An 8,550-nucleotide genomic window follows, 5' to 3' on the forward strand; every position below is an offset into this window, starting at 1 on the left:
GAACCACCATCAACTACATGGGAGTGCAGCGACATAGCCATTATGCTAACTGCTGGTCCCTAAACTAGAAATTTTGACAAATCACTGGAGGCTGAGTGGGGACTACTATGAAAGTATGAAGACCCTAGGGATTATAGTCATAAGGGGTTCCCACTCTCTTATAAGTTTTTTTCTTTAGGAACCAAACTAGGTTCACAGAAGGAAGATGAGGAGGAACAACCTGGAAAGCTCCCTAAATGGTGTCTGGGGCCCTAGTGCTCAGTTCTGGCTTCATCTACGGGGAAAAAAAATCAAGTGAGGACACTGGTGTAATTTCACTACTGCTAGGAGAAGGGAAAAGCACTCAGCCTTAGCCTCCCTGTGCTACATATGGGGGGAAAAGCCTGAATTTATAGGAGGAAGACTCTGAAGGACAAAGACTGAGAATACCAGAGGATATCTGCTTTGGGCAGATGAGGGAACAAGGGACAGGGTCAAAACGCTCTACCCATGAAAACGACCTCTTCCATCCCTACTCCCAGACACATGACCACTATGCAATCAAAAGACTAAGACTTAATCAGAAGACTAGAGAATGCTGCCTGCCCCCATAACCTACCCGTATGTTAAACCTCCAGTGGTAAAAACAGTGGCGAATAGTTGGGGGAGCTGTGAGAGACAGAATTTGAAGACAAACACAAAAAGATCCTAAATCAAGGAGAGATAAGAAAGTTCACCAGAGGAACTTGAAGTCTCTGGTGTCTACAGCAATAACAAATCTCAAACACCACCACACATCACTGGTAGGACTGAAAAATGATGAAGCCACTTTGGAAAACAGTTGGGCAGTTCCTCAAATGATTAAACAGTGTTTCTATATGATCCAACAATTCTACTTCTAGGTACATACCTAAGATAATAGAAAACATATGTTCATGTAAAAATCTGCACATGAATGTTCATAGTAGAATTACTCATAATACACCCAAAGTGAAAACAACCCAAATGTTCATCAACCTATAAACGGGTAAACAAAATGTGTATATTTATACAACGTAATATCATTCAGTTATAAAAAGAATGAAGTATTGATATATGTTATAACATGGATGAACCTTGAAAACGTACCATCAATAGGTGAAAGATCCCAGACACAAAAGGTCACATACTGTATGATTCTATTTAAATGAAATGTCCAGAACAGGCAAATATACAGAGATAGAAAGTAGATTAGTGGCTACCAGAGGATGGGACAGGGAGATGGGAAAGTAATGGTAATGGGAAGACTTCTTTCTGGGGTGATGAAAAGGTTTTAAATTTAGATTGTGGTGATGGTTATATGACTGTAAATGTCAAAACCCAGTTAATTATACATTTTAAGTGGGTTAATTATATGCTTAGAGAATTATATTTTTAAAAAGATGTTAGGGCCAGACCCATGCCCTAGTGGCTGAAGAAGATGAATCCCATGTGACTGACCATGGTCTAAATTCCACCCCTGGTGGCTTAAAAAACACCCCAGGTGCATATACATGCATGACAGGATGGAGAAATGGAGATGGGAATGGATTGCAGGGAGACCATGCCCCACTTGGGAGTGCTTCCTCCCTCTCTCCCACTGCAGGAGAGCACTCACACCCTCTGTCAATTAAAAAAAAGGATGTTAAAATGTTTTTTAAAAAGGTGTTTTTTTTAAATTTTTTATTTATTTATTTTTTTAGTGTCATTGAACAAAACCTAGAAACCTCAAGTTCCACTCCCACCCAGCAATAAGGTACCCCTCCTTCTCAATGTCATGTTAGCAGAGGGCTAGGGATCCTGGATTGTCACCATAGTCTATCAGTACGCAGTACAGTGGTAAAATGTTGATACTCTGTAAGGTTGAAGCACATAGGAAGGTTCCAGGTTTGTGTCCAGAAACTCTCTGAGTACACTGGGTAGTGCAGGCCCATGATCTGCAGCTGGCTGAAGCTGGGAGTGGATTGTGGCATTGAGACTCTGTTGGAGGTACTATCTCTTGCTCATGGAGGGAATAAATAAATAAACTTAAAATCAGAGAGAACAAATAAAAACTATACAGTATAATGGAAAACTTCAGCCAAATCATACCAAAAGTTATATTAAGTATAATTGGATTAAATAAACCAATGAAAAGAGTTATTTTTTAAGGTTCTTTTTTCTATTTATAAAATTATTATTATATTTTTTATACTTTCAATCATTATACATCATTTAGCTTGTAAAGAAAATTTACCCAACATGAAATACACCTCAGACTAGTCCATCTGAGAATACTATACATGTTGTCATCAACAGGTAATAAACCATTTCTGTGTCCTACAAATGTCTAACTTCTCTATTTTTTCCCCCTAATTGTCATAGGGCATGTGTGCTCACTGGAGAAACAGAGAGAGACAGTGAGAGGGAATGTGAGCAATTATCCACCTGGGGATATGGCCACGCCACAATCCCATCTCCTCCATTCTTCTCCTGGGATTTTGGGCACACACACATATGCACCTGGCATGAGTTTCAAGCTGCTGGATCTGGGACTCGAACTGCAGTCGGCTATGTGGGAGTCTAGCGCCTTAATCACCACACCACCTGCTGGCCCCAAAGGAGTGAATTTTTAAAATAACCCAACTATATATCATCTATGAGAAACCCAATTCAAATAAATTTGTATAAAAGGAGATTTTAAAAGTTCATGAAAAAATGAAAGTAAAGTGCCAGCTGATGGTGTGGTAGTGAAGGCAGCTGAGTTCCACATGGGTGACTGTGCTATTGGAGTCCAGGATCCAGTGGCTTGAGAAGCATATAGGGTGTGCGTACATCTATGACCAAAAATCTTGAAAGGAGTATGGAAAAAAAAGGACTGTGGTACTACTGTCCCCCATGGAGAGAGCTTTCTCACTTTCTCTCTCTTTTTCTGGTGAACACATGTGCTCTCTAGCAAACAATACAAAAAAGAAAGAAAAATGGGAAAATCTCACAGTAATCTAAACACCTGCCTCAGAAATCTAGAAAAAGAGCAAAGTAAACCCAAAGTAAGAATAATAAATAATAATAAGTTCAGAAATGGATGGAATTGAAAAAAGGAAAATAATAGAGATAATTTCACTAACATATACAACAATTTGAGAAACATGGTAAATTATATAGTACTGAAGTATCACCAAAATATGAAATAAATATACACAGAAAGTGGACAAATATGGAAGATTTAGGTGCTAAGCAAAACAAGCCATACTATGAAAGAGGCACTATATGTCCCTGTTCAGTATATAACGAATGTCTACACTCTATGGCAGAAACTGAAAGACTGGAAGGTATAAAGACATGGAGAGTAACTGTGGATACTAGGGACAGTGTGGGAGAAGGATGAGAAGTGGCAGGAGGGCAAAAGGGAGGAAATCAAGGAGAAAGGGAAAGAAGTGAACCATTTAAGGGACACAGGAGTGGAAAATGATCTGTTGATGATAATATGTATGGTAATAATCTTTGAAACAATATGCAGTGTATTCAGGACAGGAAAATTCATTTGGTATGCTGTAATGATACATAGTGATTGAATATAAAATAATAAATAAAAATGTAAAAAATCCATGAGTCTACACTGATATATATATGTGTGTGTGTGTATGTATATTGTGTGTGTGTATGTATATATATCAATATACGATATATATATGTGTGTGTGTGTATGTATATATATACATACACACACACACATATATATGTTATTAACAACTTTTTTTTCTTTGAAAACCCAGCTGTCTTTTATTAAGAACTTTACCAAAAAAATTACAAGGATACGAAACTGCTGCACTGGGAATGGTGCTAGTAATTTCATATTATTGTTTTTTCACATATTAACATTTGAATGAGAGTCCAGGTCAGTTCCAGACATTATGACATCTCCCAAAAGCCGAGGGGCTTTTGGTTCAGGGCAGCATCTCAGGACTTGGCTCCTAGACCCTTTTGACCCTAGATAAGTGTATGTACTTGACCTCTGTCCAGCTTTGGGGGGGTTTCAACAAGGGTTGAGGTCAAGGGCCATACGTGGTAGTGCTTCAGAGGTATCTGAATTGTTATCTCTAACCCACCACTGAAATGTCAAGGAACTATGATTTAAAACTTTATTCTTTCATTAGCAACCTTAGAAAAAGATATTCACATGAGGACTCAGCAAAGGCAGAGAACCAAAAACAGCTGGTTTTTCCTTAACTCTTCAGGTTCTCCAGCCAGAACCATTCCAGCTGTGGCCAAAGCTAATCTGCACATCCTGGTCCCTGTCCCATGGGGTGGAAACTGGTTTCATTTCATTCCAGGGCCTAGTTCGAGGGCGTTCATGGCTTCCTCAAGTCTGAGCATCCTGCGCTCCTGCCGCTGTCGGTGCCACTCAGTCAAGGACTGGAGCATCCACTTGGTCCATCTTGTCCAAGTAAGAACCATAAACTACCACCTCGGTCAGGTCCGAAAATTCCAGAGCCTTCAGCTCGAGCATGGTCTTGCTTACTTGTTCAATATAAGGAATTTGAGATCCACCTGTGCCAAATATGGCTCCGAGCAGACGCACCTGGACCTGGAACACCTCTGGATCTTTCAGTTCCTCAGGAACTTTCACCCATGGGGGGATATTTTTACATTCTGGGAGTGTTCCCATCTCCAGTCCCTCGAAACCCTTAACAACTGTTTTTAATGAGGGAGAAGAGAAAAATCTTCCTTACAGGGTATTACTGAATACTTTATGTTAATTAACTCTTCCCTTCTGGAGGTGAACATCAATCCCTGTGTGACATCATCCCTCTAATGGTAGCCCATGCTTAATGACTTGATTTCAAAGAATAGAATAGAGAAAGGGAAAAATAATAATTTTATGATAGAGAAATCTCATAAATGTTACCTTAACTAAATGATAAATCTCCTAATATAATGTTATGAGAAGGACACTTCATCTCTGTTATATTCTCCCCCCCGCCCAAACCATAATTCTAGTCTCATCGTGAGATAAATGTCAGACAAACTCAGATTGAGGAACATTCTACAAGATACTTGACAGTATTCTTCAAGACTGTTAGGGTAATATAAAACAGGGAAAAACTGAGAAATTATCACAGATCAGAGAAGACCAGGTGGGATGACAACTAAAGTAATGTAGTACCCTGGATTGGATCTCAGAACAGAAAGGGGACATCCATGGGAAAAAACTGTGCTATCCCAATAAAGTCTGCAGCTTATTTACTAGTAATGTACCAGTGTTGGTTTTTCGGTTTTGACAAATGTACCATAGTAATGTAAGATGTTAACATTTAGGGAAAATGAAATTGAATGTGAGATATACAGAAACTCTCAATTCTATCTTTGTAACTTTTCTGTAAATCTAAAATAATGCCCCCAAAAATCTTTATTAGAAAAAAAAAAAGGTAAATCTAGGTGACTACTAGTGTTTTAAATGATAAAATAATGGTTTCCAGAAACACTTAGTAATATTAGGGTGAGTATCTAATTCTCAATTCCTCTAAGTATTCCAGACAAATGGAAACTGACATAAAAGATGAACACTAACAAATATCAAAAAAAGTTTGGTATGTTTAGTTACGTAAATATCTAGACTTCCTCTTTTTAAATGGAGTTATGTTTTCTTATATGAGGGCTCACATGGGTTGTCACTGGAAGGCTAGACTAAGATGGCCCTTACAGACTCCATTAAGTTCTACCACTGTGAAACAAAACAAGTGCAGCCCAATTCTGTTTGGCCCTGTTTACCCCTTGGAGGAAACTATTTCCAGTTTTTTGCATGAATATTAAAACAACTGAAACAAACAAGAGCAACAAGTAGAACCAGGATGACCAGAAATTGGTGGAAAAGTGAAACACTGCTATCAGAAATGGGACATAAACTGAAGTTCTGACAAAAGTAGCAAAAGACAATATTGTTCTAGTTTCAAGAACCAAATAGGAAGGAAGAATTGCAGCAGTCCCACCTGACTCCTCACAGGCTCCTCTCAGCCTCACTTGGGAGCAGTGTGTCACTTCTGTCAATTCCTACTCACTCTATTTCTCTTCTTCCACTAAGGATTCCTTCCACGTTTTCCTTGCTGCTTGGGTTCCCACTCCCTGTTCATTTTAGGCATTTGTTTTCTCTGTTCTTAAGTTTTACTCCAGCCTCATTATGGAAACTGGTTATAATTACTCATGAGAACATTGGTGCTGGCCCCTATTTCTTAACTGCAAAAGTTCCAACAAATGTATCCAATGCATACTGGTTAATACAACAGGATAAATACTGGGTTGTTGGAAAAGTCACAACGCATTTTAACATAGAAAAAACATGTCATGATTTTTCTAACAACTCAATAGAACAAGGCAAAGGAAAACTTGAATTTCAGCTCTGCTCTTATTTCTATGACCCTAGCCAAGTAACTGAACTTCTTTAAGTATCACATTTGTTACCTGAAAAAAGAACAGTAGGTACTTCATAGTATTATTGGAGGGACGAAATGAGAGCACATTACTTCTCCAATTTACTTGATCATAAATGTCACCTGAGTCACTTTTTAAAAATACCAGCAGGCAGGCCAGCAGGTGGCATAGTGGTTAAAGTGCTGGACACTCAATGTGGTTGACCATGGTGTGCATCCTGGACCTGGTGGCTTACCAAGCATGTGCACATGTACGTCCAAAAAATCCTGAGAGAAGAATGGAGGAGAAGGGACTGCGGCATGGCCACCCCCCCTGGGGGGTTGATTTCTCCCTTTTTGTCTCTCTGTCAAGCACACCTGATAGCAATAATCTCTCTCAAATATAAAAAAGAAAAAAAAAGAAAAGAAAAAAAGAAAAACCAGCGGGTGCCTGTGTATGCACGCCCAAAAATCTTTAGAGGAAAACAAAGAAGGGACTGAGGTATGGCTATCACCCCCAGGAATTCTTTCTCACTTTCCCTCTCTCTGTGTGTCTCCAGCAAGCACACATGTCCTGTACCAAATTAAAAAAACAAAAACAAAAACAAAAACAAAAACAAAACAGATCCCAAGAACCTTCCTTGGAAATAGTTCACTCAGTGTCACAGGGTGGGGTAGGTCTGGAGTCAGTATTTTTTTTTTTTTTAAGCATGCCAACACACAGCCCCTGAAGTCAGTATTTTTAGCAAGTATCCAAGAAGAGTCACATATTACTTAACTTTGGAAAACAATCAGGTTATCTAATCTAAAGCTCTTGTTATATATTCAATAAATGGTAGCTATGAGTGGTAAGTATGCTGATGCCCATCTTACATTGGCAAACAAATTATTTCCGAGAGATTAAATAAGCCAGCAAGCAAAATATGAAATTATGCTCTTCTTTTTAAGCTAAGGATAGCTTTGCTCTACAGTATCACCAGGTCCTCCCTTTTATGACAGAATGTGAAATATAAATGTGAGGCTGGGTCTATGGCCCACCACAGTGATTGGAGTTCTGGACTTAAGAAACATGCCAGGTGTGTGTGTGTGTGCCTAAAATCCCAAAAAAGGAAGGAGAGATGGAGGAGAAGGGATTGTGGCATGACTAATCCTCATGGAGGATGTCTTTTCCCTTTCCCTCTCTCTCTGGCAAGAGCATGTGCCCTCTAATAACAACAAAGAATCTGAACTGTAAATGAAAAAAAAAATGCTTCTAGCAGCCTAGGTCACCTATCTCTTTCCCAATAAAAGACTGCTATTCCCACTGCGTTAAAGTCAATAGGCTTTAAGACCCAAAGCCCTTGAGTCACTTTATGTCCTAGGAAAAGTTGTTCTTTTAAAAAGGAAAATTAGCATGGCTTCTTTCTCAACATTCCAAAGTCAAAACCTCCTTTGGATAGATGAGAAATTTCTTCCACTCTTGTTTATGTGAATTATGTTCCCTAAATTATGCTGTATGACACAGACATATATAAATACACTCTGATATTCTACCAGAAATTTTCCCCAAAGACAGAAATGAAAAAGTGCTCTCTTAGAAAGAGAGAAATGCTTTTTGGCAGTAATCCCCAATAAGTTAAAGGTGGGCAGAGCCTGTAATTTGCTTCTAAACAAGAGAATACAGCAAACGTGATAGGATGCCCCTTGATTATGTTATATGGCAAATGTGATGGGATGTCACTCCCATAATTATGTTATGTAAGACTCTATATCTTCGAAGACAATAGAGAAGACTATGTCCTTGCTGGCTCTGAAAAAGTAATCTGCCAATGTTATAAAATGACCTGAAGAGAAGGTCACATGAGAAGGAGTTATAAGTGACCTTTAGGAACTAAGAGTAGTTCTCTGCCAAAAGCTGGCCAGGAAACAGGGACCTCAGTCCTCCAGTTCCAAGGCAATGAATCTTGCCAATAAACTGAATGAGCTTGAAGTTCATTCTTCCCTAGTCAAGCCTTCAGACAAGAACACAGCCCAGACAGCACAGTGACTGCTGCCTTGAAAGAAGCTGAACAGAAAACGTCACACTATGTTCAGACTCCTAAGAATCAAGATAATAGTTGTGTGCTGCTTTAGGTCACTAAATTTTGTGATAATTTATAATATAGCAATAGATAACTAATACATTCTC

The 8,550-nt window shown here is 38.9% G+C and overlaps 1 protein-coding gene and 1 pseudogene across 1 annotated transcript in view; both read right to left on the reverse strand.

Annotated features, from left to right (window-relative positions):
- JADE3 (jade family PHD finger 3) overlaps nt 1-8,550 on the reverse strand; it is a 109,204-nt gene that overhangs the window by 71,517 nt on the left and 29,137 nt on the right.
- On the reverse strand, nt 4,297-4,645 carry LOC102475035 (developmental pluripotency-associated 5 protein-like; annotated as a pseudogene).

Source organism: Tupaia chinensis, unplaced genomic scaffold (assembly GCF_000334495.1).
Source record: "Tupaia chinensis unplaced genomic scaffold, TupChi_1.0 Scaffold138400_2, whole genome shotgun sequence".
Lineage (NCBI taxonomy): Eukaryota > Metazoa > Chordata > Mammalia > Scandentia > Tupaiidae > Tupaia > Tupaia belangeri.